Raw genomic sequence first — 26,967 nt, 5'->3', positions numbered from 1 at the left:
AGCTCATCTACAGCCACACCACACTGGATACGCCCAATCTCATCTGATCTTGGAAGCTAAACAGTGTTGGGCTTGGTTAGAATTTGGATGGGAGATCACCTGGGGAAACAAGGTGTTGTAGATATTTTCATACTGCCAACACCGTTCTGTTGATGCATTCCCTTTTCAAACTTATTCATTTATGTACAAGTAGTTAGAAGTAGATAAGCTCTAACAGAAACCACAAAGCTCATCTACAGCCACACCACACTGGATATGCCCAATCTCATCTGATCTTGGAAGCTAAGCAGTGTTGGGCATGGTAAATACTTGGATAGGAGACCACCTGGGAATACAAAGTGCTTTTGGTATTTTTATGCTGCCAACACGGTTCTGTTGATGCATTCCATTTTCAAACTTATTCATTTATGTACCAGTAGTTTGAAGTAGAAAAGCTCTAACAGAAACTGTAATGCTCATCTACAGTCACACCACACTAGATATGCCCAATATCGTCTGATCTTGGAAGCTAAGCAGTGTTGGGCCTGGTTAGTACTTGGATGGGAGACCACCTGGGAATACAAGGTGCTGTAGGTATTTTTATACTGCCAACACCGTTCTGTTGATGCATTCCATTTTCAAACTTATTCATTTATGTACCAGTAGGTAGAAGTAGAAAAGCTCCAACAGAAAAATCAATCCTCATCTACAGCCACACCGCACTGGATACGCCCAATCTCATCTGATCTTGGAAGCTAAGGCCTGTTGGGCCTGGTTAGTACTTGGATGGGAGACCACCTGGGAATACAAGGTGTTGTAGGTATTTTTATACTGCCAACACCGTTCTATTGATGCATTCCATTTTCAAACTTATTCATTTATGTACCAGTAGTTATAAGTAGAAAAGCTCTTACAGAAACCACAAAGCTGATCTACAGCCACACCACACTGGTTGCTCACAAACTCATCTAATCTTGGAAACTAAGCAGTGTAGTCCTGGTTAGTACTTGGATTTGAGACCACCTTGGAATACAAGGTGCTGTAGGTATTTTTATATTGCCAACACCATTCTGTTGATGCATTCCATTTTCAAACTTATTCATTTATGTACCAGTAGTTAGAAGTAGATAAGCTCTAACATAAACCACACAGCTCATCTACAGCCACACCACACTGGATACGCCCAATCTCATCTGATATTGGAAGCTAAACAGTGTTGGGCTTGGTTAGTATTTGGATGGGAGATCACCTGGGGAAACAAGGTGTTGTAGATATTTTCATACTGCCAACACCGTTCTGTTGATGCATTCCCTTTTCAAACTTATTCATTTATGTACAAGTAGTTAGAAGTAGATAAACTCTAACAGAAACCACAAAGCTCATTTACAGCCACACCACACTGGATACGCCCAATCTCATCTGATCTTGGAAGCTAAACAGTGTTGGGCTTGGTTAGTATTTGGATGGGAGATCACCTGGGGAAACAAGGTGTTGTAGATATTTTCATACTGCCAACACCGTTCTGTTGATGCATTCCCTTTTCAAACTTATTCATTTATGTACAAGTAGTTAGAAGTAGGTAAGCTCTAACAGAAACCACAAAGCTCATCTACAGCCACACAACACTGGATACGCCCAATCTCATCTGATCTTGGAAGCTGAACAGTGTTGGGTCTGGTTAGTACTTGGATAGGAGGCCACCTGAGAATACAAGGTGCTTTTGGTATTTTAATACTGCCAACACCGTTCTGTTGATGCATTCCATTTTCAAACTTATTCATTTATGTACCAGTAGTTTGAAGTAGAAAAGCTCTAACAGAAACCGTAACCCTCATCTACAGCCACACCACACTAGATATGCCCATTCTCATCTGATCTTGGAAGCTAAGAAGTGTTGGTCATGGTTAGTATTTGGATGGGAGACCACCTGGCAATACAAGGTGCTGTGGGTATTTTTATACTGCCAACACCATTCTGTTGATGCATTCCATTTTCAAACTTATACATTTATGTACCAGTAGTTAGAGGTAGAACAGATCCAACAGAAAAAACAAAGCTCATTTACAGCCACACCACACTGGATACGCCCAATCTCATCTGATCTTGGAAGGTAAGCAGTGTTGGGCCTGGTTAGTACTTGGATGGGAGACCACCTGGGAATACAAGGTGCTGTAGGCATTTTCATACTGCCAACACCGTTCTGCTGATGCATTCCATTTTCAAACTTATTCATTTATGTACCAGTAGTTAGAAGTAGAAAAGCCCAACAGAAAAAAACAAAGCTCATCTATAGCCACACCACACTGGATACGCCCAATCTCATCTGCTCTTGGAAGCTAAGCAGTGTTGGGCCTGATTAGTATTTGGATGGGAGACCACCTGGGAATACAAGGTGCTGTAGGTATTTTTATACTGCCAACACTGTTCTGTTGATGCATTTCATTTTCAAACTTATTCATTTATGTACCAGTAGTTAGAGGAGGAACAGATCCAACAGAAAAAACAAAGCTCATTTACAGCCACACCACACTGGATACGCCCAATCTCATCTGATCTTGGAAGCTAAGCAGTGTTGGGCCTGGTTAGTACTTGGATGGGAGACCACCTGGGAATACAAGGTGCTGTAGGTATTTTCATACTGCCAACACCGTTCTGTTGATGCATTCCATTTTCAAACTTATTCTTTTATGTACCAGTAGTTAGAAGTAGAAAAGCCCAACAGAAAAAAACAAAGCTCATCTATAGCCACACCACACTGAATATGCCCAATCTCATCTGATTTTGGAAGCTAAGCAGTGTTGGTCCTGGTTAGTACTTGGATGGGAGACCACCTGGGAATACAAGGTGCTGTAGATATTTTTATACTGCCAACACCGTTCAGTTGATGCATTCCATTTTCAAACGTATTCATTTATGTACCAGTAGAAGGAAGTAGAAAAGCTCTAACAGAAACCACAAAGATCATCTACAGCCACACCACACTGGATACACCCAATCTCATCTGATCTTGGAAGCTAAGCAGTGTTGGGCCTGGTTAGTCCTTGGATAAGAGGCCACCTGAGAATAAAAGGTGCTGTAGGTATTTTCATACTGCCAACACCGTTCTGTTGATGCATTCCATTTTCAAACTTATTCATTTATGTACCAGTAGTTAGAAGTAGAAAAGCTTTAACAGAAAAAACAAAGCTCATCTACAGCCACACCACACTGGATACGCCCAATCTCATCTGATCTTGGAAGCTAAGCAGTGCTGGGCCTGGTTAGTACTTGGATGGGAGACCACCTGGGAATACAAGGTGCTGGAGGTATTTTTATACTGCCAACACCATTCTGTTGATGCATTCCATTTTCAAACTTATTCATTTATGTACCAGTAGTTAGAAGTAGAAAAGCTCAAGCATAAACCACAAAGCTCATCTACAGCGACACCACACTGGATACACCCAATCTCATCTGATCTTGGAAGCTAAGCGGTGTTTTGCCTGGTTAGTACTTAGGTGGGAGACCACCTTGGTAAACAAGGTGCTGTAGGTATATTTATACTGCCAACACCGTTCTGTTGATGCATTCCATTTTCAAACTTATTCATTTATGTACCAGTAGTTAGAAGTAGAAAAGCTCTAACAGAAACTGTAATGCTCATCTACAGTCACACCACACTAGATATGCCCAATCTCATCTGATCTTGGAAGCTAAGCAGTGTTGGGCCTGGTTAGTACTTGGATGGGAGACCACCTGGCATTACAAGGTGCTGTAGAAATTTTTAAACTGCCAACACTGTTCTGTTGATGCATTCCATTGTAAATCTTTTTCAATTATGTACCAGTAGTTAGAAGTAGACAATCTCTAACAGAAACCACAAAGATCATCTACAGCCACACCACACTGGATATGCCCAATCTCGTCTAGTTTTGGAAGATAAGCAATGTTGGGCCTGGTTAGTACTTGGATGGGAGACCACCTGGGAATACAAGGTGCTGTAGGTATTTTTATACTGCCAACACCGTTCTCTTGATGCTTCCATTTTCAACCTTTTTCATTTATGTACCAGTAGGTAGAAGTAGAAAAGTTCCAACAGAAAAATCAATCCTCATCTACAGCCACACCGCACTGGATACGCCCAATCTCATCTGATCTTGAAAGCTAAGGCCTGTTGAGCCTGGTTAGTACTTGGATGGGAGACAGCCTGGGAATACAAGGTGCTGTAGGTATTTTTATACTGCCAACACCGTTCTATTGATGCATTCCATTTTCAAACTTATTCATTTATGTACCAGTAGTTATAAGTAGAAAAGCTCTTACAGAAACCACAAAGCTGATCTACAGCCACACCACACTGGTTGCTCACAAACTCATCTAATCTTGGAAACTAAGCAGTGTAGTCCTGGTTAGTACTTGGATGGGAGACCACCTTGGAATACAAGGTGCTGTAGGTATTTTTATATTGCCAACACCGTTCTGTTGATGCATTCCATTTTCAAACTTATTCATTTATGTACCAGTAGTTAGAAGTAGAAAAGCTCCAACAGAAAAATCAAAGCTCATCTACAGCCACACCACACTGGATACGCCCAATCTCATCTGATCCTAGACGCTAAGCAGTGTTGGACCTGGTTCGTACTTGGATGGGAGACCACCTGGGAATACAACGTGCTGTAGGTATTTTTATACTGCGAACACCATTCTGTTGATGCATTACATTTTCAAATTTATTCATTTATGTACCAGTAGTTAGAAGTAGAAAAGCTCCAACAGAAAACACAAAGATCATCTACAGCCACACCACACTGGATACGCCCAATCTCGTCTAGTTTTGGAAGATAAGCAATGTTGGGCCTGGTTAGTACTTGGATGGGAGACCACCTGAGAATACAAGGTGCTGTAGGTATTTTTATACTGCCAACACCATTCTGTTAATGCAATCCATTTTCAAACTTATTCATTTGTGTACCAGTAGTTAGAAGTAGAAAAGCTCCAACAGAAAACACAAAGATCATCTACAGCCACACCACACTGGATACGCCCAATCTCGTCTAGTTTTGGAAGATAAGCAATGTTGGGCCTGGTTAGTACTTGGATGGGAGACCACCTGGGAATACAAGGTGCTGTAGGTATTTTTATACTGCCAACACCGTTCTGTTGATGTATTCCATTTTCAAACTTATTCATTTATGTACCAGTAGTTAGAAGTAGAAAAGCTCCAACAGAAAAATCAAAGCTCATCTACAGCCACACCACACTGGATACGCCCAATCTCATCTGATCCTGGACACTAAGCAGTGTTGGACCTGGTTCGTACTTGGATGGGAGACCACCTGGGAATACAAGGTGCTGTAGGCATTTTCATACTACCAACACCGTTCTGCTGATGCATTCCATTTTCAAACTTATTCATTTATGTAACAGTAGTTAGAAGTAGAAAAGCCCAACAGAAAAAAACAAAGCTCATCTATAGCCACACCACACTGGATACGCCCAATCTCATCTGCTCTTGGAAGCTAAGCAGTGTTGGGCCTGATTAGTATTTGGATGGGAGACCACCTGGGAATACAAGGTGCTGTAGGTATTTTTATACTGCCAACACTGTTCTGTTGATGCATTCCATTTTCAAACTTATTCATTTATGTACCAGTAGTTAGAGGAGGAACAGATCCAATAGAAAAAACAAAGCTCATTTACAGCCACAGCACTCTGGATACGCCCAATCTCATCTGATCTTGGAAGCTAAGCAGTGTTGGGCCTGGTTAGTACTTGGATGGGAGACCACCTGGGAATACAAGGTGCTGTAGGCATTTTCATACTGCCAACACCGTTCTGTTGATGCATTCCATTTTCAAACTTATTCATTTATGTACCAGTAGTTAGAAGTAGAAAAGCCCAACAGAAAAAAACAAAGCTCATCTATAGCCACACCACACTGAATATGCCCAATCTCATCTGATTTTGGAAGCTAAGCAGTGTTGGTCCTGGTTAGTACTTGGATGGGAGACCACCTGGGAATACAAGGTGCTGTAGATATTTTTATACTGCCAACACCGTTCAGTTGATGCATTCCATTTTCAAACTTATTCATTTATGTACCGTAGAAGGAAGTAGAAAAGCTCTAACAGAAACCACAAAGATCATCTACAGCCACACCACACTGGATACGCCCAATCTCATCTGATCTTGGAAGCTAAGCAGTGTTGGGCCTGGTTAGTCCTTGGATAGGAGGCCACCTGAGAATAAAAGGTGCTGTAGGTATTTTCATACTGCCAACACCGTTCTGTTGATGCATTCCATTTTCAAACTTATTCATTTATGTACCAGTAGTTAGATGTAGAAAAGCTTTAACAGAAAAAACAAAGCTCATCTACAGCCACACCACACTGGATACGCCCAATCTCATCTGATCTTGGAAGCTAAGCAGTGCTGGGCCTGGTTAGTACTTGAATGGGAGACCACCTGGGAATACAAGGTGCTGGAGGTATTTTTATACTGCCAACACCGTTCTGTTGATGCATTCCATTTTCAAACTTATTCATTTATGTACTAGTAGTTAGAAGTAGAAAAGCTCTTACAGAAACCAAAAAGCTCATCTACAGCCACACCACACTGGATACGCCCAATCTCATCTGATCTTGGAAGCTAAGCAGTGTTGGGCCTGGTTAGTACTTGGATGGGAGACCAACCGGGGAATACAAGGTGCTGTAGGAATTTTTATACTGCCAAACCATTCTGTTGATGCATTCCTTTTTTAAACTTATTCATTTATGTACCAGTAGTTAGAAGTAGAAAAGCTCAAGCATAAACCACAAAGCTCATCTACAGCGACACCACACTGGATACACCCAATCTCATCTGATCTTGGAAGCTAAGCGGTGTTGGGCCTGGTTAGTACTTAGGTGGGAGACCACCTGGGTATACAAGGTGCTGTAGGTATATTTATACTGCCAACACCGTTCTGTTGATGCATTCCATTTTCAAACTTATTCATTTATGTACCAGTAGTTAGAAGTAGAAAAGCTCTAACAGAAACTGTAATGCTCATCTACAGTCACACCACACTAGATATGCCCAATCTCATCTGATCTTGGAAGCTAAGCAGTGTTGGGCCTGGTTAGTACTTGGATGGGAGACCACCTGGCATTACAAGGTGCTGTAGAAATTTTTAAACTGCCAACACTGTTCTGTTGATGCATTCCATTGTAAATCTTTTTCAATTATGTACCAGTAGTTAGAAGTAGACAATCTCTAACAGAAACCACAGAGATCATCTACAGCCACACCACACTGGATATGCCCAATCTCATCTAGTTTTGGAAGATAAGCAATGTTGGGCCTGGTTAGTACTTGGATGGGAGACCACCTGGGAATACAAGGTGCTGTAGGTATTTTTATACTGCCAACACCGTTCTCTTGATGCTTACATTTTCAACCTTTTTCATTTATGTACCAGTAGGTAGAAGTAGAAAAGCTCCAACAGAAAAATCAATCCTCATCTACAGCCACACCGCACTGGATACGCCCAATCTCATCTGATCTTGAAAGCTAAGGCCTGTTGGGCCTGGTTAGTACTTGGATGGGAGACAGCCTGGGAATACAAGGTGCTGTAGGTATTTTTATACTGCCAACACCGTTCTATTGATGCATTCCATTTTCAAACTTATTCATTTATGTACCAGTAGTTATAAGTAGAAAAGCTCTTACAGAAACCACAAAGCTGATCTACAGCCACACCACACTGGTTGCTCACAAACTCATCTAATCTTGGAAACTAAGCAGTGTAGTCCTGGTTAGTACTTGGATGGGAGACCACCTTGGAATACAAGGTGCTGTAGGTATTTTTATATTGCCAACACCGTTCTGTTGATGCATTCCATTTTCAAACGTATTCATTTATGTACCAGTAGTTAGAAGTAGAAAAGCTCCAACAGAAAAATCAAAGCTCATCTACAGCCACACCACACTGGATACGCCCAATCTCATCTGATCCTAGACGCTAAGCAGTGTTGGACCTGGTTCGTACTTGGATGGGAGACCACCTGGGAATACAACGTGCTGTAGGTATTTTTATACTGCGAACACCATTCTGTTGATGCATTACATTTTCAAATTTATTCATTTATGTACCAGTAGTTAGAAGTAGAAAAGCTCCAACAGAAAACACAAAGATCATCTACAGCCTCACCACACTGGATACGCCCAATCTCGTCTAGTTTTGGAAGATAAGCAATGTTGGGCCTGGTTAGTACTTGGATGGGAGACCACCTGAGAATACAAGGTGCTGTAGGTATTTTTATACTGCCAACACCATTCTGTTAATGCAATCCATTTTCAAACTTATTTATTTGTGTACCAGTAGTTAGAAATAGAAAAGCTCCAACAGAAAAATCAAAGCTCATCTACAGCCACACCACACTGGATACGCCCAATCTCATCTGATCCTGGACGCTAAGCAGTGTTGGACCTGGTTCGTACTTGGATGGGAGACCACCTGGCAATACAAGGTGCTGTGGGTATTTTTATACTGCCAACACCATTCTGTTGATGCATTCCATTTTCAAACTTATACATTTATGTACCAGTAGTTAGAGGTAGAACAGATCCAACAGAAAAAACAAAGCTCATTTACAGCCACACGACACTGGATACGCCCAATCTCATCTGATCTTGGAAGGTAAGCAGTGTTGGGCCTGGTTAGTACTTGGATGGGAGACCACCTGGGAATACAAGGTGCTGTAGGCATTTTCATACTGCCAACACCGTTCTGCTGATGCATTCCATTTTCAAACTTATTCATTTATGTACCAGTAGTTAGAAGTAGAAAAGCCCAACAGAAAAAAACAAAGCTCATCTATAGCCACACCACACTGGATACGCCCAATCTCATCTGCTCTTGGAAGCTAAGCAGTGTTGGGCCTGATTAGTATTTGGATGGGAGACCACCTGGGAATACAAGGTGCTGTAGGTATTTTTATACTGCCAACACTGTTCTGTTGATGCATTCCATTTTCAAACTTATTCATTTATGTACTAGTAGTTAGAAGTAGAAAAGCTCTTACAGAAACCAAAAAGCTCATCTACAGCCACACCACACTGGATACGCCCAATCTCATCTGATCTTGGAAGCTAAGCAGTGTTGGGCCTGGTTAGTACTTGGATGGGAGACCAACCGGGGAATACAAGGTGCTGTAGGTATTTTTATACTGCCAACACCATTCTGTTGATGCATTCCATTTTCAAACTTATTCATTTATGTACCAGTAGTTAGAAGTAGAAAAGCTGAAGCATAAACCACAAAGCTCATCTACAGCGATACCACACTGGATACACCCAATCTCATCTGATCTTGGAAGCTAAGCGGTGTTGGGCCTGGTAAGTACTTAGGTGGGAGACCACCTGGGTATACAAGGTGCTGTAGGTATATTTATACTGCCAACACCGTTCTGTTGATGCATTCCATTTTCAAACTTATTCATTTATGTACCAGTAGTTAGAAGTAGAAAAGCTCTAACAGAAACTGTAATGCTCATCTACAGTCACACCACACTAGATATGCCCAATCTCATCTGATCTTGGAAGCTAAGCAGTGTTGGGCCTGGTTAGTACTTGGATGGGAGAATACCTGGCATTACAAGGTGCTGTAGAAATTTTTAAACTGCCAACACTGTTCTGTTGATGCATTCCATTGTAAATCTTTTTCAATTATGTACCAGTAGTTAGAAGTAGACAATCTCTAACAGAAACCACAAAGATCATCTACAGCCACACCACACTGGATATGCCCAATCTCGTCTAGTTTTGGAAGATAAGCAATGTTGGGCCTGGTTAGTACTTGGATGGGAGACCACCTGGGAATACAAGGTGCTGTAGGTATTTTTATGCTGCCAACACCGTTCTCTTGATGCTTACATTTTCAACCTTTTTCATTTATGTACCAGTAGGTAGAAGTACAAAAGCTCCAACAGAAAAATCAATCCTCATCTACAGCCACACCGCACTGGATACGCCCAATCTCATCTGATCTTGAAAGCTAAGGCCTGTTGGGCCTGGTTAGTACTTGGATGGAAGACAGCCTGGGAATACAAGGTGCTGTAGGTATTTTTATACTGCCAACACCGTTCTATTGATGCATTCCATTTTCAAACTTATTCATTTATGTACCAGTAGTTATAAGTAGAAAAGCTCTTACAGAAACCACAAAGCTGATCTACAGCCACACCACACTGGTTGCTCACAAACTCATCTAATCTTGGAAACTAAGCAGTGTAGTCCTGGTTAGTACTTGGATGGGAGACCACCTTGGAATACAAGGTGCTGTAGGTATTTTTATATTGCCAACACCGTTCTGTTGATGCATTCCATTTTCAAACTTATTCATTTATGTACCAGTAGTTAGAAGTAGAAAAGCTCCAACAGAAAAATCAAAGCTCATCTACAGCCACACCACACTGGATACGCCCAATCTCATCTGATCCTAGACGCTAAGCAGTGTTGGACCTGGTTCGTACTTGGATGGGAGACCACCTGGGAATACAACGTGCTGTAGGTATTTTTATACTGCGAACACCATTCTGTTGATGCATTACATTTTCAAATTTATTCATTTATGTACCAGTAGTTAGAAGTAGAAAAGCTCCAACAGAAAACACAAAGATCATCTACAGCCACACCACACTGGATACGCCCAATCTCGTCTAGTTTTGGAAGATAAGCAATGTTGGGCCTGGTTAGTACTTGGATGGGAGACCACCTGAGAATACAAGGTGCTGTAGGTATTTTTATACTGCCAACACCATTCTGTTAATGCAATCCATTTTCAAACTTATTCATTTGTGTACCAGTAGTTAGAAGTAGAAAAGCTCCAACAGAAAACACAAAGATCATCTACAGCCACACCACACTGGATACGCCCAATCTCGTCTAGTTTTGGAAGAATAAGCAATGTTGGGCCTGGTTAGTACTTGGATGGGAGACCACCTGGGAATACAAGGTGCTGTAGGTATTTTTATACTGCCAACACCGTTCTGTTGATGTATTCCATTTTCAAACTTATTCATTTATGTACCAGTAGTTAGAAGTAGAAAAGCTCCAACAGAAAAATCAAAGCTCATCTACAGCCACACCACACTGGATACGCCCAATCTCATCTGATCCTGGACGCTAAGCAGTGTTGGACCTGGTTCGTACTTGGATGGGAGACCACCTGGCAATACAAGGTGCTGTGGGTATTTTTATACTGCCAACACCATTCTGTTGATGCATTCCATTTTCAAACTTATACATTTATGTACCAGTAGTTAGAGGAAGAACAGATCCAACAGAAAAACAAAGCTCATTTACAGCCACACCACACTGGATACGCCCAATCTCATCTGATCTTGGAAGGTAAGCAGTGTTGGGCCTGGTTAGTACTTGGATGGGAGACCACCTGGGAATACAAGCTGCTGTAGGCATTTTCATACTGCCAACACCGTTCTGCTGATGCATTCCATTTTCAAACTTATTCATTTATGTAACAGTAGTTAGAAGTAGAAAAGGCCAACAGAAAAAAACAAAGCTCATCTATAGCCACACCACACTGGATATGCCCAATCTCATCTGCTCTTGGAAGCTAAGCAGTGTTGGGCCTGATTAGTATTTAGATGGGAGACCACCTGGGAATACAAGGTGCTGTAGGTATTTTTATACTGCCAACACTGTTCTGTTGATGCATTCCATTTTCAAACTTATTCATTTATGTACCAGTAGTTAGAGGAGGAACAGATCCAACAGAAAAAACAAAGCTCATTTACAGCCACACCACACTGGATACGCCCAATCTCATCTGATCTTGGAAGCTAAGCAGTGTTGGGCCTGGTTAGTACTTGGATGGGAGACCACCTGGGAATACAAGGTGCTGTAGGCATTTTCATACTGCCAACACCGTTCAGTTGATGCATTCCATTTTCAAACTTATTCATTTATGTACCAGTAGAAGGAAGTAGAAAAGCTCTAACAGAAACCACAAAGATCATCTACAGCCACACCACACTGGATACGCCCAATCTCATCTGATCTTGGAAGCTAAGCAGTGTTGGGCCTGGTTAGTCCTTGGATAGGAGGCCACCTGAGAATAAAAGGTGCTGTAGGTATTTTCATACTGCCAACACCGTTCTGTTGATGCATTCCATTTTCAAACTTATTCATTTATGTACCAGTAGTTAGAAGTAGAAAAGCTTTAACAGAAAAAACAAAGCTCATCTACAGCCACACCACACTGGATACGCCCAATCTCATCTGATCTTGGAAGCTAAGCGGTGTTGGGTCTGGTTAGTACTTGGATGGGAGACCACCTGGGAATACAAGGTGCTGTAGGTATTTTTATACTGCCAACACCGTTCTGTTGATGCATTCCATTTTCAAACTTATTCATTTATGTACCAGTAGTTAGAAGTAGAAAAGCTCTAGCTGAACACACAAAGGTCATCTACAGCCACACCACACTGGATACGCCCAATCTCATCTGATCTTGGAAGCTAAGCAGTGCTGGGCCTGGTTAGTACTTGAATGGTAGACCACCTGGGAATACAAGGTGCTGGAGGTATTTTTATACTGCCAACACCGTTCTGTTGATGCATTCCATTTTCAAACTTATTCATTTATGTACTAGTAGTTAGAAGTAGAAAAGCTCTTACAGAAACCAAAAAGCTCATCTACAGCCACACCACACTGGATACGCCCAATCTCATCTGATCTTGGAAGCTAAGCAGTGTTGGGCCTGGTTAGTACTTGGATGGGAGACCAACCGGGGAATACAAGGTGCTGTAGGTATTTTTATACTGCCAACACCATTCTGTTGATGCATTCCATTTTCAAACTTATTCATTTATGTACCAGTAGTTAGAAGTAGAAAAGCTCAAGCATAAACCACAAAGCTCATCTACAGCGACACCACACTGGATACACCCAATCTCATCTGATCTTGGAAGCTAAGCGGTGTTGGGCCTGGTTAGTACTTAAGTGGGAGACCACCTGGGTATACAAGGTGCTGTAGGTATATTTATACTGCCAACATCGTTCTGTTGATGCATTCCATTTTCAAACTTATTCATTTATGTACCAGTAGTTAGAAGTAGAAAAGCCCCAACAGAAAACACAAAGATCATCTACAGCCACACCACACTGGATACGCCCAATCTCGTCTAGTTTTGGAAGATAAGCAATGTTGGGCCTGGTTAGTACTTGGATGGGAGACCACCTGAGAATACAAGGTGCTGTAGGTATTTTTATACTGCCAACACCATTCTGTTAATGCAATCCATTTTCAAACTTATTCATTTGTGTACCAGTAGTTAGAAGTAGAAAAGCTCCAACAGAAAACACAAAGCTCATCTACAGCCACACCACACTGGATACGCCCAATCTCGTCTAGTTTTGGAAGATAAGCAATGTTGGGCCAGGTTAGTACTTGGATGGGAGACCACCTGGGAATACAAGGTGCTGTAGGTATTTTTATACTGCCAACACCGTTCTGTTGATGTATTCCATTTTCAAACTTATTCATTTATGTACCAGTAGTTAGAAGTAGAAAAGCTCCAACAGAAAAATCAAAGCTCATCTACAGCCACACCACACTGGATACGCCCAATCTCATCTGATCCTGGACGCTAAGCAGTGTTGGACCTGGTTCGTACTTGGATGGGAGACCACCTGGCAATACAAGGTGCTGTGGGTATTTTTATACTGCCAACACCATTCTGTTGATGCATTCCATTTTCAAACTTATACATTTATGTACCAGTAGTTAGAGGTAGAACAGATCCAACAGAAAAAACAAAGCTCATTTACAGCCACACCACACTGGATACGCCCAATCTCATCTGATCTTGGAAGGTAAGCAGTGTTGGGCCTGGTTAGTACTTGGATGGGAGACCACCTGGGAATACAAGGTGCTGTAGGCATTTTCATACTGCCAACACCGTTCTGCTGATGCATTCCATTTTCAAACTTATTCATTTATGTAACAGTAGTTAGAAGTAGAAAAGCCCAACAGAAAAAAACAAAGCTCATCTATAGCCACACCACACTGGATACGCCCAATCTCATCTGCTCTTGGAAGCTAAGCAGTGTTGGGCCTGATTAGTATTTGGATGGGAGACCACCTGGGAATACAAGGTGCTGTAGGTATTTTTATACTGCCAACACTGTTCTGTTGATGCATTCCATTTTCAAACTTATTCATTTATGTACCAGTAGTTAGAGGAGGAACAGATCCAATAGAAAAAACAAAGCTCATTTACAGCCACACCACACTGGATACGCCCAATCTCATCTGATCTTGGAAGCTAAGCAGTGTTGGGCCTGGTTAGTACTTGGATGGGAGACCACCTGGGAATACAAGGTGCTGTAGGCATTTTCATACTGCCAACACCGTTCTGTTGATGCATTCCATTTTCAAACTTATTCATTTATGTACCAGTAGTTAGAAGTAGAAAAGCCCAACAGAAAAAAACAAAGCTCATCTATAGCCACACCACACTGAATATGCCCAATCTCATCTGATTTTGGAAGCTAAGCAGTGTTGGTCCTGGTTAGTACTTGGATGGGAGACCACCTGGCAATACAAGGTGCTGTAGATATTTTTATACTGCCAACACCGTTCAGTTGATGCATTCCATTTTCAAACTTATTCATTTATGTACCGTAGAAGGAAGTAGAAAAGCTCTAACAGAAACCACAAAGATCATCTACAGCCACACCACACTGGATACGCCCAATCTCATCTGATCTTGGAAGCTAAGCAGTGTTGGGCCTGGTTAGTCCTTGGATAGGAGGCCACCTGAGAATAAAAGGTGCTGTAGGTATTTTCATACTGCCAACACCGTTCTGTTGATGCATTCCATTTTCAAACTTATTCATTTATGTACCAGTAGTTAGAAGTAGAAAAGCTTTAACAGAAAAAACAAAGCTCATCTACAGCCACACCACACTGGATACGCCCAATCTCATCTGATCTTGGAAGCTAAGCAGTGCTGGGCCTGGTTAGTACTTGAATGGGAGACCACCTGGGAATACAAGGTGCTGGAGGTATTTTTATACTGCCAACACCGTTCTGTTGATGCATTCCATTTTCAAACTTATTCATTTATGTACTAGTAGTTAGAAGTAGAAAAGCTCTTACAGAAACCAAAAAGCTCATCTACAGCCACACCACACTGGATACGCCCAATCTCATCTGATCTTGGAAGCTAAGCAGTGTTGGGCCTGGTTAGTACTTGGATGGGAGACCAACCGGGGAATACAAGGTGCTGTAGGTATTTTTATACTGCCAACACCATTCTGTTGATGCATTCCATTTTCAAACTTATTCATTTATGTACCAGTAGTTAGAAGTAGAAAAGCTCAAGCATAAACCACAAAGCTCATCTACAGCGACACCACACTGGATACACCCAATCTCATCTGATCTTGGAAGCTAAGCGGTGTTGGGCCTGGTTAGTACTTAGGTGGGAGACCACCTGGGTATACAAGGTGCTGTAGGTATATTTATACTGCCAACACCGTTCTGTTGATGCATTCCATTTTCAAACTTATTCATTTATGTACCAGTAGTTAGAAGTAGAAAAGCTCTAACAGAAACTGTAATGCTCATCTACAGTCACACCACACTAGATATGCCCAATCTCATCTGATCTTGGAAGCTAAGCAGTGTTGGGCCTGGTTAGTACTTGGATGGGAGACCACCTGGCATTACAAGGTGCTGTAGAAATTTTTAAACTGCCAACACTGTTCTGTTGATGCATTCCATTGTAAATCTTTTTCAATTATGTACCAGTAGTTAGAAGTAGACAATCTCTAACAGAAACCACAGAGATCATCTACAGCCACACCACACTGGATATGCCCAATCTCATCTAGTTTTGGAAGATAAGCAATGTTGGGCCTGTGTCAGGAATCGACTCACCAAGCTGACGTCTGTCCGCCGCTGCGGACTCCGTCCTGGGTCCCTGCGTTCATCTGTCATCCGCGTCTCTGCCATCAGACGCCATCCTGGGCCTGGGAGCGCTCCTGTGATTGCGGGCGTGTAGCACGCCGCGTTCCCGCTAGGCCGCGGCATGGGCGCCGCCATGACAGCCTCCAGCAGTCAGCATACGGCGGCCAATCCGGTGCTTGGCCGCACCCACTTTTCCTCACTCCACCAATGACTGTCTAACAAGGGGTATATATGAAGCTGCAGGATCAGTCTGCAGGCATCCTGAACTTTGTGTCACTCCTGCGACTCATGTGTAAGGATCTGGTTCCTGTTTCCTCCGTGTACCTGGATACCTACCTGCTGTTCCGTGTTCCTGGCTTTCTACCTGAGACTTTGTACTCCTGGTTACTCTTCACAGCTCCGTGGAACTTCAAGCCCCAGCAATACCTGCTTCCATCTACAGGCTAGCCTAGCAGTAGAGACTGACTCCAGGTGTGTTCCATCTCTCCACCTGTGATACAGCTTGCTTGCTGCCAGTGCCTCATCACCTGCACTGTGAGTCAGACTCCTGCCTCTGCTACCAGGTTTGCCATACAACATCATCTCTGCTGGTTCCATGTTTTAATCTGCTCTGGTTTCCATACCAGAATATTCTCTGCCAAATTATCACTCATCTGTTATCATCACTACCGGTTATTATTTCATCAGTCACCATTCATTCTGTTACCATAGACTCTCAGCTATTACGCTGTTCAATTGACATTTGCATTTCTACTGTTATTTTCTGCTGCCGTTTGTGAATCCTCTGTATAATAAATATCATTGCGCTCATGCGCAGAAACATAATCCAGCCTCCTCGTTTTCTCCCATCCACCTCCACTGACCCACTAGCGCCCCCTCCGGGGACACAGACAAAACCAAGTCTGACAGTAAGTTCAGGATCGATGGACTCGGATGGTGGACGGAGTGTGGGGTCAGAGGCCTTGCAAAATCTGGTCTCCCGTCTGGATGGTCAAGAGGCTGCGCAGCAGCAGATGTTCCAGTTCCTGCAAGGGATGTCCTCCCGGATAGATACACTACAGCAATCCCTGCCTAGTGTACACACTTCTACAGTTCCTGTTACTCCAGCACCTGCCAGTACTGTGAGTTCCTCTATGCCGGCTGCATCAGCTCCAGTGTCACGTCTGCACCTGCCCGTGCCAAGCAAGTATGATGGCAGCCCAAAGTTATGTCGCGGGTTTCTCAACCAATGTGAAATCCAGTTTGAATTGTTGTCACATAATTTCCCCACGTCAAGATCCAAAGTTGCCTATATCATCTCTCTACTTTCTGGATCTGCTTTGAGTTGGGTGTCTCCTCTGTGGGAACGTGCCGACCCTCTGATTAACAACTATACAGAATTCGTGTCAACCTTCAGACGGATCTTTGACGAGCCTGGTCGTGCAACATCAGCTTCTGCAGACCTAATCCAACTTCGTCAAGGTACCCGTAGTATGGGACAATATGTCATCCAGTTCCAGACGTTGGCCGCAGAGATTCAGTGGAACAATCAAGCCCTGGTAGCAGCTTTCTGGCATGGACTCTCTGATCGGATCAAGGACGAACTGGCAACCCGCGATCTTCCTGTACAATTGTCTGATTTAATTTCCCTGTGCATCAAGTTGGACTCTCGCATCCGCGAACGCAACAATGAACGTGCTCGGAGTGAGCCACGCAGAGCAAGGATGATACCTTCCGTACAGTTCCAGTCTCCACCTTCTGATGAGCCTATGCAAATAAATAGGTCCCGCCTAACTCCTGAGGAGCGGTCAAGAAGACTTCGTGAGAGACTTTGTCTTTATTGTGCGGCTGCAGGTCACCAGATTAATTCCTGCACAGTGCGTTCGGGAAACGCCAGATCCTGACTTGTAAAGGAGGAGTCAAGTTGGGATCTTCTAGACAAGCTCCTTCTAATCAAGACCTTGTCCTTCCTGTGACTTTAGAGACTTCAGTTGGGCTTCAGTCTGCATCAGCATTAGTGGACTGTGGAGCCGCAGGAAATTTCATCACCCAAGCTGCGGTAAATAAATTTTGCTTGCCTGTATGTGAACTTTCTTACCCAGTCTACATTACCGCCGTGGATGGTAGCCGAATCTCCAAGGGGAATATTTCTCACCAAACTGCACCAGTGGTTTTGGGAGTTGGGTTCCTACACTCAGAATTAATAAAGTTCTTAGTCATTCCTCAAGCCACCCAGGAGATCGTTTTGGGCATGCCCTGGCTCCAGCTACACAATCCACAGTTTGACTGGTCAACGTTACAACTTACTTCATGGGGTTCACATTGCCATCAGTCCTGTTTAGCCCAAGTTTGTCCAATCAAGTCTACTGAAGTAAAAACCCAGTCAAGTCTTCCTGCGGCTTATCAAGATTTCTCTGATGTCTTCAGTGAAAAGGCCGCGGATGTCCTGCCGCCCCATAGAGAATGGGATTGTCCCATCGATCTCCTTCCTGGCAAGAAGCCACCTAGGGGGCGTACCTACCCGTTATCTGTTCCTGAAACTGAAGCGATGAGCGACTACATCCGGGAAAATTTACAGAAGGGATTCATCCGTCCTTCATCATCACCCGCTGGTGCAGGCTTCTTCTTTGTTAAAAAGAAGGATGGAGGACTGCGTCCATGCATTGACTACCGGGGTCTCAATGACATTACCATTAAAAATAGTTATCCATTACCACTCATTACCGAATTATTTGACAGAGTTAAAGGAGCCCGCATCTTCACCAAGCTAGATCTCCGCGGTGCCTACAACCTCATCAGAATCCGGAGTGGTGACGAATGGAAGACAGCTTTTAACACTCGAGATGGTCATTACGAGTACCTGGTAATGCCATTCGGGTTGAGTAATGCCCCAGCAGTGTTCCAACACTTTGTGAACGAAATCTTCTGTGACGTTCTGTATAAATACCTCGTTGTTTATCTGGATGATATCCTCATCTTCTCCCAAGATCTTCCCTCTCATCGTCTACAAGTCCGTGAAGTCCTCCGACGTCTTCGTGAGAACCGGCTCTACGGTAAACTATCCAAGTGTACCTTTGAAGTTTCCTCTATACCCTTCCTGGGTTATATAATTTCCGGATCGGATCTCCAGATGGACCCGACAAAGTTGGAAGCCATTGCCAATTGGTCCATTCCAAATTCTCTCAAGTCTATTCAGCGGTTCCTGGGATTTGCCAACTACTATAGGAAATTTATTCGGGGATTCTCCACTCTCATCGCTCCTATTACCAACTTAACTCGGAAAGGGGCAGACCATTCCAACTGGTCAGAAGAGGCTTTAGCGGCCTTCCAGAAGATCAAGCTGGCCTTTATGTCTGCTCCAGTTCTGTCCCAGCCAGATGTAAACAGACCGTTCGAGTTGGAGGTGGATGCCTCTACAGTTGGAGTTGGAGCTGTTCTCTCCCAGAAGGGAACCGATGGGAAAATCCACCCCTGTGGATTTTATTCTCGTAAATTCCTCCCTGCAGAAGCTAACTACTCCGTTGGAGATCAAGAACTACTGGCGATTAAGCTGGCCCTCGAGGAATGGAGGTATCTCCTGGAAGGGGCCAAACATCCGTTCAACATCTACACGGATCATAAAAATCTGCTATATTTAAAGGCAGCTCAGTGCCTTAATCCTCGCCAGTCCAGGTGGGCTATGTTTTTCTCACGTTTTAATTTTAAGCTTCATTTCCGCCCAGGTTCGCAGAATGTTAAAGCTGACGCCTTATCCCGATCTATGGAATCCGAAGAGGAAACGCCTGACTCAGTTCCACATTCCATCCTGAGTCCAGTGGTATTTGCTGCATCTCAAGTCTCCCCAGCTCCTCCTCCTGGTAAGACTTTTGTTTCCCCAGAACTCCGTCCCAAGTTGCTGTCTTGGGCCCATCAATCCAAGTTCACTGGTCATCCCGGTGTCCTGAAAAGCTTCAAGTTCCTCTCTGAGACATACTGGTGGCCAAAGATGAAAGCTGACATCAAGGATTTCGTAGCATCCTGTCCTAAGTGTGTGCAGCACAAGACTCCTCGTCAGTCTCCAGCAGGTCAGTTACAACCATTGTCTATTCCTAGTCGCCCTTGGTCACACCTGTCCATGGACTTTATCTCCGACCTTCCTCCTTCTCAAGGATACAATACCATCTGGGTTGTAGTGGACAGATTTACCAAGATGGCCCATTTTGTTCCTCTCCAGGGTCTCCCTTCTGCCCCAAAACTCGCCCAAATCTTCCTACGGGAGATTTTCCGCTTACATGGTCTACCCTCAGAAATAATATCCGACCGAGGTGTACAGTTTGTAGCGAGGTTTTGGAGGGCTCTCTGTTCTGCCATGCAGGTTAAACTGAAGTTCTCGTCATCTTACCACCCTCAGACGAATGGGCAGACAGAGAGGGTAAATCAAGAACTAGAGACATTTTTAAGATTGTATGTTTCATCTTCTCAGGATGACTGGTTTGATCTGCTCCCATGGGCCGAGTTTGCCCACAACTTCCGCTACCACACTGCTACTGAGACAACTCCATTCTTTGCAGTATATGGGCAACATCCTCGTGTTCCAGACTTCCAAGAACTCCCTCACATGGATGTTCCTGCTGCCACTACTGCCCTGAGTCAGTTTTCTTCAATTTGGAGGAAGATTCACGTTTCTCTCAAAAAGGCCTCCAGCCGGTATAAATACTTTGCTGATCGCAAAAGACGCGCAGTTCCTAGCCTGAAACCTGGGGACAAGGTTTGGCTGTCTACCCGGAACCTCCGTCTTAGGGTCCCGTCTATGAAATTTGCACCACGTTTCATTGGCCCCTTTCCTATCGAAAGAGTCATCAACCCTGTGGCCTACAAGCTGAAGTTACCACCTTCTCTGCGAATACCTAATGCTTTTCATGTTTCTCTCCTCAGACCTTTAGTCCTGAATCATTTCCAAAGAGCTCTTCCAGTTGGCCCCAAAGTTCGAACTCAGCGGGGCGTGGAGTTCGAGATTGGCAAGATTCTGGATTCCCGTTGCCGGTATGGACGTCTTCAATACCTTGTCGATTGGTCCGGTTATGGCCCAGAGGAGAGAAGTTGGGTGAATTCGTTGGATGTCCATGCTCCAAGGTTGGTCCGTGTCTTCCATAACACTCATCCTTCCAAACCACGTGGGTGTTCGGTGCCCACCCTTAAAGGGGGGGGTACTGTCAGGAATCGACTCACCAAGCTGACGTCTGTCCGCCGCTGCGGACTCCGTCCTGGGTCCCTGCGTTCATCTGTCATCCGCGTCTCTGCCATCAGACGCCATCCTGGGCCTGGGAGCGCTCCTGTGATTGCGGGCGTGTAGCACGCCGCGTTCCCGCTAGGCCGCGGCATGGGCGCCGCCATGACAGCCTCCAGCAGTCAGCATACGGCGGCCAATCCGGTGCTTGGCCGCACCCACTTTTCCTCACTCCACCAATGACTGTCTAACAAGGGGTATATATGAAGCTGCAGGATCAGTCTGCAGGCATCCTGAACTTTGTGTCACTCCTGCGACTCATGTGTAAGGATCTGGTTCCTGTTTCCTCCGTGTACCTGGATACCTACCTGCTGTTCCGTGTTCCTGGCTTTCTACCTGAGACTTTGTACTCCTGGTTACTCTTCACAGCTCCGTGGAACTTCAAGCCCCAGCAATACCTGCTTCCATCTACAGGCTTCACACTCATCACCATCTCTGTGTGCTTCAGCCTAGCAGTAGAGACCGACTCCAGGTGTGTTCCATCTCTCCACCTGTGATACAGCTTGCTTGCTGCCAGTGCCTCATCACCTGCACTGTGAGTCAGACTCCTGCCTCTGCTACCAGGTTTGCCATACAACATCATCTCTGCTGGTTCCATGTTTTAATCTGCTCTGGTTTCCATACCAGAATATTCTCTGCCAAATTATCACTCATCTGTTATCATCACTACCGGTTATTATTTCATCAGTCACCATTCATTCTGTTACCATAGACTCTCAGCTATTACGCTGTTCAATTGACATTTGCATTTCTACTGTTATTTTCTGCTGCCGTTTGTGAATCCTCTGTATAATAAATATCATTGCGCTCATGCGCAGAAACATAATCCAGCCTCCTCGTTTTCTCCCATCCACCTCCACTGACCCACTAGCGCCCCCTCCGGGGACACAGACAAAACCAAGTCTGACAGCCTGGTTAGTACTTGGATGGGAGACCACCTGGGAATACAAGGTGCTGTAGGTATTTTTATACTGCCAACACCGTTCTCTTGATGCTTACATTTTCAACCTTTTTCATTTATGTACCAGTAGGTAGAAGTAGAAAAGCTCCAACAGAAAAATCAATCCTCATCTACAGCCACACCGCACTGGATACGCCCAATCTCATCTGATCTTGAAAGCTAAGGCCTGTTGGGCCTGGTTAGTACTTGGATGGGAGACAGCCTGGGAATACAAGGTGCTGTAGGTATTTTTATACTGCCAACACCGTTCTATTGATGCATTCCATTTTCAAACTTATTCATTTATGTACCAGTAGTTATAAGTAGAAAAGCTCTTACAGAAACCACAAAGCTGATCTACAGCCACACCACACTGGTTGCTCACAAACTCATCTAATCTTGGAAACTAAGCAGTGTAGTCCTGGTTAGTACTTGGATGGGAGACCACCTTGGAATACAAGGTGCTGTAGGTATTTTTATATTGCCAACACCGTTCTGTTGATGCATTCCATTTTCAAACGTATTCATTTATGTACCAGTAGTTAGAAGTAGAAAAGCTCCAACAGAAAAATCAAAGCTCATCTACAGCCACACCACACTGGATACGCCCAATCTCATCTGATCCTAGACGCTAAGCAGTGTTGGACCTGGTTCGTACTTGGATGGGAGACCACCTGGGAATACAACGTGCTGTAGGTATTTTTATACTGCGAACACCATTCTGTTGATGCATTACATTTTCAAATGTATTCATTTATGTACCAGTAGTTAGAAGTAGAAAAGCTCCAACAGAAAACACAAAGATCATCTACAGCCACACCACACTGGATACGCCCAATCTCGTCTAGTTTTGGAAGATAAGCAATGTTGGGCCTGGTTAGTACTTGGATGGGAGACCACCTGAGAATACAAGGTGCTGTAGGTATTTTTATACTGCCAACACCATTCTGTTAATGCAATCCATTTTCAAACTTATTCATTTGTGTACCAGTAGTTAGAAGTAGAAAAGCTCCAACAGAAAACACAAAGATCATCTACAGCTACACCACACTGGATACGCCCAATCTCGTCTAGTTTTGGAAGATAAGCAATGTTGGGCCTGGTTAGTACTTGGATGGGAGACCACCTGGGAATACAAGGTGCTGTAGGTATTTTTATACTGCCAACACCGTTCTGTTGATGTATTCCATTTTCAAACTTATTCATTTATGTACCAGTAGTTAGAAATAGAAAAGCTCCAACAGAAAAATCAAAGTTCATCTACAGCCACACCACACTGGATACGCCCAATCTCATCTGATCCTGGACGCTAAGCAGTGTTGGACCTGGTTCGTACTTGGATGGGAGACCACCTGGCAATACAAGGTGCTGTGGGTATTTTTATACTGCCAACACCATTCTGTTGATGCATTCCATTTTCAAACTTATACATTTATGTACCAGTAGTTAGAGGTAGAACAGATCCAACAGAAAAAACAAAGCTCATTTACAGCCACACGACACTGGATACGCCCAATCTCATCTGATCTTGGAAGGTAAGCAGTGTTGGGCCTGGTTAGTACTTGGATGGGAGACCACCTGGGAATACAAGGTGCTGTAGGCATTTTCATACTGCCAACACCGTTCTGCTGATGCATTCCATTTTCAAACTTATTCATTTATGTACCAGTAGTTAGAAGTAGAAAAGCCCAACAGAAAAAAACAAAGCTCATCTATAGCCACACCACACTGGATACGCCCAATCTCATCTGCTCTTGGAAGCTAAGCAGTGTTGGGCCTGATTAGTATTTGGATGGGAGACCACCTGGGAATACAAGGTGCTGTAGGTATTTTTATACTGCCAACACTGTTCTGTTGATGCATTCCATTTTCAAACTTATTCATTTATGTACTAGTAGTTAGAAGTAGAAAAGCTCTTACAGAAACCAAAAAGCTCATCTACAGCCACACCACACTGGATACGCCCAATCTCATCTGATCTTGGAAGCTAAGCAGTGTTGGGCCTGGTTAGTACTTGGATGGGAGACCAACCGGGGAATACAAGGTGCTGTAGGTATTTTTATACTGCCAACACCATTCTGTTGATGCATTCCATTTTCAAACTTATTCATTTATGTACCAGTAGTTAGAAGTAGAAAAGCTGAAGCATAAACCACAAAGCTCATCTACAGCGATACCACACTGGATACACCCAATCTCATCTGATCTTGGAAGCTAAGCGGTGTTGGGCCTGGTTAGTACTTAGGTGGGAGACCACCTGGGTATACAAGGTGCTGTAGGTATATTTATACTGCCAACACCGTTCTGTTGATGCATTCCATTTTCAAACTTATTCATTTATGTACCAGTAGTTAGAAGTAGAAAAGCTCTATCAGAAACTGTAATGCTCATCTACAGTCACACCACACTAGATATGCCCAATCTCATCTGATCTTGGAAGCTAAGCAGTGTTGGGCCTGGTTAGTACTTGGATGGGAGACCACCTGGCATTACAAGGTGCTGTAGAAATTTTTAAACTGCCAACACTGTTCTGTTGATGCATTCCATTGTAAATCTTTTTCAATTATGTACCAGTAGTTAGAAGTAGACAATCTCTAACAGAAACCACAAAGATCATCTACAGCCACACCACACTGGATATGCCCAATCTCGTCTAGTTTTGGAAGATAAGCAATGTTGGGCCTGGTTAGTACTTGGATGGGAGACCACCTGGGAATACAAGGTGCTGTAGGTATTTTTATGCTGCCAACACCGTTCTCTTGATGCTTACATTTTCAACCTTTTTCATTTATGTACCAGTAGGTAGAAGTAGAAAAGCTCCAACAGAAAAATCAATCCTCATCTACAGCCACACCGCACTGGATACGCCCAATCTCATCTGATCTTGAAAGCTAAGGCCTGTTGGGCCTGGTTAGTACTTGGATGGGAGACAGCCTGGGAATACAAGGTGCTGTAGGTATTTTTATACTGCCAACACCGTTCTATTGATGCATTCCATTTTCAAACTTATTCATTTATGTACCAGTAGTTATAAGTAGAAAAGCTCTTACAGAAACCACAAAGCTGATCTACAGCCACACCACACTGGTTGCTCACAAACTCATCTAATCTTGGAAACTAAGCAGTGTAGTCCTGGTTAGTACTTGGATGGGAGACCACCTTGGAATACAAGGTGCTGTAGGTATTTTTATATTGCCAACACCGTTCTGTTGATGCATTCCATTTTCAAACTTATTCATTTATGTACCAGTAGTTAGAAGTAGAAAAGCTCCAACAGAAAAATCAAAGCTCATCTACAGCCACACCACACTGGATACGCCCAATCTCATCTGATCCTAGACGCTAAGCAGTGTTGGACCTGGTTCGTACTTGGATGGGAGACCACCTGGGAATACAACGTGCTGTAGGTATTTTTATACTGCGAACACCATTCTGTTGATGCATTACATTTTCAAATTTATTCATTTATGTACCAGTAGTTAGAAGTAGAAAAGCTCCAACAGAAAACACAAAGATCATCTACAGCCACACCACACTGGATACGCCCAATCTCGTCTAGTTTTGGAAGATAAGCAATGTTGGGCCTGGTTAGTACTTGGATGGGAGACCACCTGAGAATACAAGGTGCTGTAGGTATTTTTATACTGCCAACACCATTCTGTTAATGCAATCCATTTTCAAACTTATTCATTTGTGTACCAGTAGTTAGAAGTAGAAAAGCTCCAACAGAAAACACAAAGATCATCTACAGCCACACCACACTGGATACGCCCAATCTCGTCTAGTTTTGGAAGATAAGCAATGTTGGGCCTGGTTAGTACTTGGATGGGAGACCACCTGAGAATACAAGGTGCTGTAGGTATTTTTATACTGCCAACACCATTCTGTTAATGCAATCCATTTTCAAACTTATTCATTTGTGTACCAGTAGTTAGAAGTAGAAAAGCTCCAACAGAAAACACAAAGATCATCTACAGCCACATCACACTGGATACGCCCAATCTCGTCTAGTTTTGGAAGAATAAGCAATGTTGGGCCTGGTTAGTACTTGGATGGGAGACCACCTGGGAATACAAGGTGCTGTAGGTATTTTTATACTGCCAACACCGTTCTGTTGATGTATTCCATTTTCAAACTTATTCATTTATGTACCAGTAGTTAGAAGTAGAAAAGCTCCAACAGAAAAATCAAAGCTCATCTACAGCCACACCACACTGGATACGCCCAATCTCATCTGATCCTGGACGCTAAGCAGTGTTGGACCTGGTTCGTACTTGGATGGGAGACCACCTGGGAATACAAGGTGCTGTAGGTATTTTTATACTGCCAACACTGTTCTGTTGATGCATTCCATTTTCAAACTTATTCATTTATGTACCAGTAGTTAGAGGAGGAACAGATCCAACAGAAAAAACAAAGCTCATTTACAGCCACACCACACTGGATACGCCCAATCTCATCTGATCTTGGAAGCTAAGCAGTGTTGGGCCTGGTTAGTACTTGGATGGGAGACCACCTGGGAATACAAGGTGCTGTAGGCATTTTCATACTGCCAACACCGTTCAGTTGATGCATTCCATTTTCAAACTTATTCATTTATGTACCAGTAGAAGGAAGTAGAAAAGCTCTAACAGAAACCACAAAGATCATCTACAGCCACACCACACTGGATACGCCCAATCTCATCTGATCTTGGAAGCCAAGCAGTGTTGGGCCTGGTTAGTCCTTGGATAGGAGGCCACCTGAGAATAAAAGGTGCTGTAGGTATTTTCATACTGCCAACACCGTTCTGTTGATGCATTCCATTTTCAAACTTATTCATTTATGTACCAGTAGTTAGAAGTA

At 43.5% G+C, this 26,967-nt stretch overlaps 14 non-coding genes and 75 pseudogenes across 14 annotated transcripts; all 89 read left to right on the top strand.

Moving 5' to 3' along the window:
• Positions 1 to 5: 5 nt before the first annotated feature.
• LOC134941637 (5S ribosomal RNA) lies at positions 6 to 124 on the top strand (annotated as a pseudogene).
• A 107-nt stretch (positions 125 to 231) lies between these two features.
• Positions 232 to 350, top strand: LOC134945294 (5S ribosomal RNA; annotated as a pseudogene).
• Positions 351 to 457: 107 nt separating this feature from the next.
• Positions 458 to 576, top strand: LOC134933088 (5S ribosomal RNA; annotated as a pseudogene).
• A 107-nt stretch (positions 577 to 683) lies between these two features.
• On the top strand, positions 684 to 802 carry LOC134933328 (5S ribosomal RNA; annotated as a pseudogene).
• Positions 803 to 1,134: 332 nt separating this feature from the next.
• On the top strand, positions 1,135 to 1,253 carry LOC134936954 (5S ribosomal RNA; annotated as a pseudogene).
• Positions 1,254 to 1,360: 107 nt separating this feature from the next.
• LOC134934219 (5S ribosomal RNA) lies at positions 1,361 to 1,479 on the top strand (annotated as a pseudogene).
• Positions 1,480 to 1,812: 333 nt separating this feature from the next.
• LOC134947664 (5S ribosomal RNA) lies at positions 1,813 to 1,931 on the top strand (annotated as a pseudogene).
• Positions 1,932 to 2,038: 107 nt separating this feature from the next.
• Positions 2,039 to 2,157, top strand: LOC134935753 (5S ribosomal RNA). Its single transcript, XR_010180389.1, has one exon. It is a non-coding gene; the product is annotated as a 5S ribosomal RNA (ribosomal RNA).
• A 107-nt stretch (positions 2,158 to 2,264) lies between these two features.
• Positions 2,265 to 2,383, top strand: LOC134946089 (5S ribosomal RNA; annotated as a pseudogene).
• A 107-nt stretch (positions 2,384 to 2,490) lies between these two features.
• Positions 2,491 to 2,609, top strand: LOC134949396 (5S ribosomal RNA). Its single transcript, XR_010183155.1, has one exon. It is a non-coding gene; the product is annotated as a 5S ribosomal RNA (ribosomal RNA).
• A 107-nt stretch (positions 2,610 to 2,716) lies between these two features.
• On the top strand, positions 2,717 to 2,835 carry LOC134948489 (5S ribosomal RNA; annotated as a pseudogene).
• A 107-nt stretch (positions 2,836 to 2,942) lies between these two features.
• Positions 2,943 to 3,061, top strand: LOC134935865 (5S ribosomal RNA; annotated as a pseudogene).
• Positions 3,062 to 3,168: 107 nt separating this feature from the next.
• LOC134934826 (5S ribosomal RNA) lies at positions 3,169 to 3,287 on the top strand. Its single transcript, XR_010179825.1, has one exon. It is a non-coding gene; the product is annotated as a 5S ribosomal RNA (ribosomal RNA).
• A 107-nt stretch (positions 3,288 to 3,394) lies between these two features.
• LOC134941394 (5S ribosomal RNA) lies at positions 3,395 to 3,513 on the top strand (annotated as a pseudogene).
• A 107-nt stretch (positions 3,514 to 3,620) lies between these two features.
• LOC134938482 (5S ribosomal RNA) lies at positions 3,621 to 3,739 on the top strand (annotated as a pseudogene).
• Positions 3,740 to 3,846: 107 nt separating this feature from the next.
• On the top strand, positions 3,847 to 3,965 carry LOC134936537 (5S ribosomal RNA; annotated as a pseudogene).
• A 106-nt stretch (positions 3,966 to 4,071) lies between these two features.
• LOC134949231 (5S ribosomal RNA) lies at positions 4,072 to 4,190 on the top strand (annotated as a pseudogene).
• Positions 4,191 to 4,297: 107 nt separating this feature from the next.
• LOC134951840 (5S ribosomal RNA) lies at positions 4,298 to 4,415 on the top strand (annotated as a pseudogene).
• A 107-nt stretch (positions 4,416 to 4,522) lies between these two features.
• On the top strand, positions 4,523 to 4,641 carry LOC134944475 (5S ribosomal RNA; annotated as a pseudogene).
• A 107-nt stretch (positions 4,642 to 4,748) lies between these two features.
• On the top strand, positions 4,749 to 4,867 carry LOC134935369 (5S ribosomal RNA; annotated as a pseudogene).
• A 107-nt stretch (positions 4,868 to 4,974) lies between these two features.
• Positions 4,975 to 5,093, top strand: LOC134934322 (5S ribosomal RNA; annotated as a pseudogene).
• Positions 5,094 to 5,200: 107 nt separating this feature from the next.
• Positions 5,201 to 5,319, top strand: LOC134938571 (5S ribosomal RNA; annotated as a pseudogene).
• A 107-nt stretch (positions 5,320 to 5,426) lies between these two features.
• Positions 5,427 to 5,545, top strand: LOC134945968 (5S ribosomal RNA; annotated as a pseudogene).
• Positions 5,546 to 5,652: 107 nt separating this feature from the next.
• LOC134953334 (5S ribosomal RNA) lies at positions 5,653 to 5,771 on the top strand (annotated as a pseudogene).
• A 107-nt stretch (positions 5,772 to 5,878) lies between these two features.
• Positions 5,879 to 5,997, top strand: LOC134948440 (5S ribosomal RNA; annotated as a pseudogene).
• A 106-nt stretch (positions 5,998 to 6,103) lies between these two features.
• LOC134933247 (5S ribosomal RNA) lies at positions 6,104 to 6,222 on the top strand (annotated as a pseudogene).
• Positions 6,223 to 6,329: 107 nt separating this feature from the next.
• On the top strand, positions 6,330 to 6,448 carry LOC134939459 (5S ribosomal RNA). The gene has a single exon (XR_010181392.1). It is a non-coding gene; the product is annotated as a 5S ribosomal RNA (ribosomal RNA).
• Positions 6,449 to 6,555: 107 nt separating this feature from the next.
• LOC134953179 (5S ribosomal RNA) lies at positions 6,556 to 6,675 on the top strand (annotated as a pseudogene).
• Positions 6,676 to 6,781: 106 nt separating this feature from the next.
• Positions 6,782 to 6,900, top strand: LOC134940688 (5S ribosomal RNA). Its single transcript, XR_010181410.1, has one exon. It is a non-coding gene; the product is annotated as a 5S ribosomal RNA (ribosomal RNA).
• Positions 6,901 to 7,007: 107 nt separating this feature from the next.
• On the top strand, positions 7,008 to 7,126 carry LOC134938460 (5S ribosomal RNA; annotated as a pseudogene).
• Positions 7,127 to 7,233: 107 nt separating this feature from the next.
• On the top strand, positions 7,234 to 7,352 carry LOC134935400 (5S ribosomal RNA; annotated as a pseudogene).
• Positions 7,353 to 7,458: 106 nt separating this feature from the next.
• LOC134943775 (5S ribosomal RNA) lies at positions 7,459 to 7,577 on the top strand (annotated as a pseudogene).
• Positions 7,578 to 7,684: 107 nt separating this feature from the next.
• On the top strand, positions 7,685 to 7,802 carry LOC134951818 (5S ribosomal RNA; annotated as a pseudogene).
• Positions 7,803 to 7,909: 107 nt separating this feature from the next.
• LOC134944472 (5S ribosomal RNA) lies at positions 7,910 to 8,028 on the top strand (annotated as a pseudogene).
• A 107-nt stretch (positions 8,029 to 8,135) lies between these two features.
• Positions 8,136 to 8,254, top strand: LOC134939436 (5S ribosomal RNA; annotated as a pseudogene).
• A 107-nt stretch (positions 8,255 to 8,361) lies between these two features.
• Positions 8,362 to 8,480, top strand: LOC134941140 (5S ribosomal RNA; annotated as a pseudogene).
• Positions 8,481 to 8,587: 107 nt separating this feature from the next.
• On the top strand, positions 8,588 to 8,706 carry LOC134953279 (5S ribosomal RNA; annotated as a pseudogene).
• Positions 8,707 to 8,813: 107 nt separating this feature from the next.
• LOC134945892 (5S ribosomal RNA) lies at positions 8,814 to 8,932 on the top strand (annotated as a pseudogene).
• A 107-nt stretch (positions 8,933 to 9,039) lies between these two features.
• LOC134944057 (5S ribosomal RNA) lies at positions 9,040 to 9,159 on the top strand (annotated as a pseudogene).
• A 107-nt stretch (positions 9,160 to 9,266) lies between these two features.
• LOC134936295 (5S ribosomal RNA) lies at positions 9,267 to 9,385 on the top strand. The gene has a single exon (XR_010180485.1). It is a non-coding gene; the product is annotated as a 5S ribosomal RNA (ribosomal RNA).
• A 107-nt stretch (positions 9,386 to 9,492) lies between these two features.
• LOC134950222 (5S ribosomal RNA) lies at positions 9,493 to 9,611 on the top strand (annotated as a pseudogene).
• A 107-nt stretch (positions 9,612 to 9,718) lies between these two features.
• LOC134936530 (5S ribosomal RNA) lies at positions 9,719 to 9,837 on the top strand (annotated as a pseudogene).
• Positions 9,838 to 9,943: 106 nt separating this feature from the next.
• On the top strand, positions 9,944 to 10,062 carry LOC134947603 (5S ribosomal RNA; annotated as a pseudogene).
• Positions 10,063 to 10,169: 107 nt separating this feature from the next.
• Positions 10,170 to 10,287, top strand: LOC134951807 (5S ribosomal RNA; annotated as a pseudogene).
• A 107-nt stretch (positions 10,288 to 10,394) lies between these two features.
• Positions 10,395 to 10,513, top strand: LOC134944468 (5S ribosomal RNA; annotated as a pseudogene).
• Positions 10,514 to 10,620: 107 nt separating this feature from the next.
• Positions 10,621 to 10,739, top strand: LOC134935363 (5S ribosomal RNA; annotated as a pseudogene).
• A 107-nt stretch (positions 10,740 to 10,846) lies between these two features.
• On the top strand, positions 10,847 to 10,966 carry LOC134945357 (5S ribosomal RNA; annotated as a pseudogene).
• Positions 10,967 to 11,073: 107 nt separating this feature from the next.
• Positions 11,074 to 11,192, top strand: LOC134941129 (5S ribosomal RNA; annotated as a pseudogene).
• Positions 11,193 to 11,298: 106 nt separating this feature from the next.
• LOC134953356 (5S ribosomal RNA) lies at positions 11,299 to 11,417 on the top strand (annotated as a pseudogene).
• Positions 11,418 to 11,524: 107 nt separating this feature from the next.
• LOC134954353 (5S ribosomal RNA) lies at positions 11,525 to 11,643 on the top strand (annotated as a pseudogene).
• Positions 11,644 to 11,750: 107 nt separating this feature from the next.
• On the top strand, positions 11,751 to 11,869 carry LOC134932494 (5S ribosomal RNA). Its single transcript, XR_010179371.1, has one exon. It is a non-coding gene; the product is annotated as a 5S ribosomal RNA (ribosomal RNA).
• A 107-nt stretch (positions 11,870 to 11,976) lies between these two features.
• LOC134933239 (5S ribosomal RNA) lies at positions 11,977 to 12,095 on the top strand (annotated as a pseudogene).
• Positions 12,096 to 12,202: 107 nt separating this feature from the next.
• LOC134933890 (5S ribosomal RNA) lies at positions 12,203 to 12,321 on the top strand. Its single transcript, XR_010179770.1, has one exon. It is a non-coding gene; the product is annotated as a 5S ribosomal RNA (ribosomal RNA).
• A 107-nt stretch (positions 12,322 to 12,428) lies between these two features.
• LOC134951585 (5S ribosomal RNA) lies at positions 12,429 to 12,547 on the top strand (annotated as a pseudogene).
• Positions 12,548 to 12,654: 107 nt separating this feature from the next.
• On the top strand, positions 12,655 to 12,774 carry LOC134943990 (5S ribosomal RNA; annotated as a pseudogene).
• Positions 12,775 to 12,881: 107 nt separating this feature from the next.
• On the top strand, positions 12,882 to 13,000 carry LOC134946831 (5S ribosomal RNA; annotated as a pseudogene).
• A 107-nt stretch (positions 13,001 to 13,107) lies between these two features.
• LOC134935354 (5S ribosomal RNA) lies at positions 13,108 to 13,226 on the top strand (annotated as a pseudogene).
• Positions 13,227 to 13,333: 107 nt separating this feature from the next.
• LOC134933942 (5S ribosomal RNA) lies at positions 13,334 to 13,452 on the top strand (annotated as a pseudogene).
• Positions 13,453 to 13,559: 107 nt separating this feature from the next.
• On the top strand, positions 13,560 to 13,678 carry LOC134941118 (5S ribosomal RNA; annotated as a pseudogene).
• Positions 13,679 to 13,785: 107 nt separating this feature from the next.
• LOC134935653 (5S ribosomal RNA) lies at positions 13,786 to 13,904 on the top strand. The gene has a single exon (XR_010180317.1). It is a non-coding gene; the product is annotated as a 5S ribosomal RNA (ribosomal RNA).
• Positions 13,905 to 14,011: 107 nt separating this feature from the next.
• On the top strand, positions 14,012 to 14,130 carry LOC134945839 (5S ribosomal RNA; annotated as a pseudogene).
• A 107-nt stretch (positions 14,131 to 14,237) lies between these two features.
• On the top strand, positions 14,238 to 14,356 carry LOC134961310 (5S ribosomal RNA). Its single transcript, XR_010187886.1, has one exon. It is a non-coding gene; the product is annotated as a 5S ribosomal RNA (ribosomal RNA).
• Positions 14,357 to 14,463: 107 nt separating this feature from the next.
• On the top strand, positions 14,464 to 14,582 carry LOC134933805 (5S ribosomal RNA; annotated as a pseudogene).
• Positions 14,583 to 14,688: 106 nt separating this feature from the next.
• LOC134933232 (5S ribosomal RNA) lies at positions 14,689 to 14,807 on the top strand (annotated as a pseudogene).
• Positions 14,808 to 14,914: 107 nt separating this feature from the next.
• LOC134939334 (5S ribosomal RNA) lies at positions 14,915 to 15,033 on the top strand. Its single transcript, XR_010181390.1, has one exon. It is a non-coding gene; the product is annotated as a 5S ribosomal RNA (ribosomal RNA).
• Positions 15,034 to 15,140: 107 nt separating this feature from the next.
• LOC134943914 (5S ribosomal RNA) lies at positions 15,141 to 15,260 on the top strand (annotated as a pseudogene).
• A 107-nt stretch (positions 15,261 to 15,367) lies between these two features.
• On the top strand, positions 15,368 to 15,486 carry LOC134940566 (5S ribosomal RNA). Its single transcript, XR_010181409.1, has one exon. It is a non-coding gene; the product is annotated as a 5S ribosomal RNA (ribosomal RNA).
• Positions 15,487 to 15,593: 107 nt separating this feature from the next.
• Positions 15,594 to 15,712, top strand: LOC134938449 (5S ribosomal RNA; annotated as a pseudogene).
• Positions 15,713 to 22,251: 6,539 nt separating this feature from the next.
• LOC134943768 (5S ribosomal RNA) lies at positions 22,252 to 22,370 on the top strand (annotated as a pseudogene).
• A 107-nt stretch (positions 22,371 to 22,477) lies between these two features.
• Positions 22,478 to 22,595, top strand: LOC134951796 (5S ribosomal RNA; annotated as a pseudogene).
• Positions 22,596 to 22,702: 107 nt separating this feature from the next.
• LOC134944465 (5S ribosomal RNA) lies at positions 22,703 to 22,821 on the top strand (annotated as a pseudogene).
• A 107-nt stretch (positions 22,822 to 22,928) lies between these two features.
• Positions 22,929 to 23,047, top strand: LOC134935335 (5S ribosomal RNA; annotated as a pseudogene).
• A 107-nt stretch (positions 23,048 to 23,154) lies between these two features.
• Positions 23,155 to 23,273, top strand: LOC134936200 (5S ribosomal RNA; annotated as a pseudogene).
• A 107-nt stretch (positions 23,274 to 23,380) lies between these two features.
• On the top strand, positions 23,381 to 23,499 carry LOC134941107 (5S ribosomal RNA; annotated as a pseudogene).
• Positions 23,500 to 23,606: 107 nt separating this feature from the next.
• Positions 23,607 to 23,725, top strand: LOC134953268 (5S ribosomal RNA; annotated as a pseudogene).
• Positions 23,726 to 23,832: 107 nt separating this feature from the next.
• On the top strand, positions 23,833 to 23,951 carry LOC134945780 (5S ribosomal RNA; annotated as a pseudogene).
• Positions 23,952 to 24,058: 107 nt separating this feature from the next.
• On the top strand, positions 24,059 to 24,178 carry LOC134943837 (5S ribosomal RNA; annotated as a pseudogene).
• Positions 24,179 to 24,285: 107 nt separating this feature from the next.
• On the top strand, positions 24,286 to 24,404 carry LOC134934198 (5S ribosomal RNA). The gene has a single exon (XR_010179780.1). It is a non-coding gene; the product is annotated as a 5S ribosomal RNA (ribosomal RNA).
• A 107-nt stretch (positions 24,405 to 24,511) lies between these two features.
• Positions 24,512 to 24,630, top strand: LOC134938438 (5S ribosomal RNA; annotated as a pseudogene).
• Positions 24,631 to 24,737: 107 nt separating this feature from the next.
• Positions 24,738 to 24,856, top strand: LOC134936515 (5S ribosomal RNA; annotated as a pseudogene).
• A 106-nt stretch (positions 24,857 to 24,962) lies between these two features.
• Positions 24,963 to 25,081, top strand: LOC134943750 (5S ribosomal RNA; annotated as a pseudogene).
• A 107-nt stretch (positions 25,082 to 25,188) lies between these two features.
• On the top strand, positions 25,189 to 25,306 carry LOC134951785 (5S ribosomal RNA; annotated as a pseudogene).
• A 107-nt stretch (positions 25,307 to 25,413) lies between these two features.
• LOC134944457 (5S ribosomal RNA) lies at positions 25,414 to 25,532 on the top strand (annotated as a pseudogene).
• Positions 25,533 to 25,639: 107 nt separating this feature from the next.
• On the top strand, positions 25,640 to 25,758 carry LOC134935325 (5S ribosomal RNA; annotated as a pseudogene).
• Positions 25,759 to 25,865: 107 nt separating this feature from the next.
• Positions 25,866 to 25,984, top strand: LOC134935321 (5S ribosomal RNA; annotated as a pseudogene).
• Positions 25,985 to 26,091: 107 nt separating this feature from the next.
• On the top strand, positions 26,092 to 26,211 carry LOC134948888 (5S ribosomal RNA; annotated as a pseudogene).
• A 107-nt stretch (positions 26,212 to 26,318) lies between these two features.
• Positions 26,319 to 26,437, top strand: LOC134957640 (5S ribosomal RNA; annotated as a pseudogene).
• A 107-nt stretch (positions 26,438 to 26,544) lies between these two features.
• Positions 26,545 to 26,663, top strand: LOC134960079 (5S ribosomal RNA). The gene has a single exon (XR_010187696.1). It is a non-coding gene; the product is annotated as a 5S ribosomal RNA (ribosomal RNA).
• A 107-nt stretch (positions 26,664 to 26,770) lies between these two features.
• Positions 26,771 to 26,889, top strand: LOC134934669 (5S ribosomal RNA; annotated as a pseudogene).
• The last annotated feature ends 78 nt before the right edge of the window (positions 26,890 to 26,967 follow it).

The sequence above is a fragment of the Pseudophryne corroboree genome, chromosome 1 (assembly GCF_028390025.1).
Source record: "Pseudophryne corroboree isolate aPseCor3 chromosome 1, aPseCor3.hap2, whole genome shotgun sequence".
In the NCBI taxonomy this organism is placed as follows: Eukaryota; Metazoa; Chordata; class Amphibia; order Anura; family Myobatrachidae; genus Pseudophryne; species Pseudophryne corroboree.
This window is presented reverse-complemented; position numbering and strand designations above follow the sequence as displayed.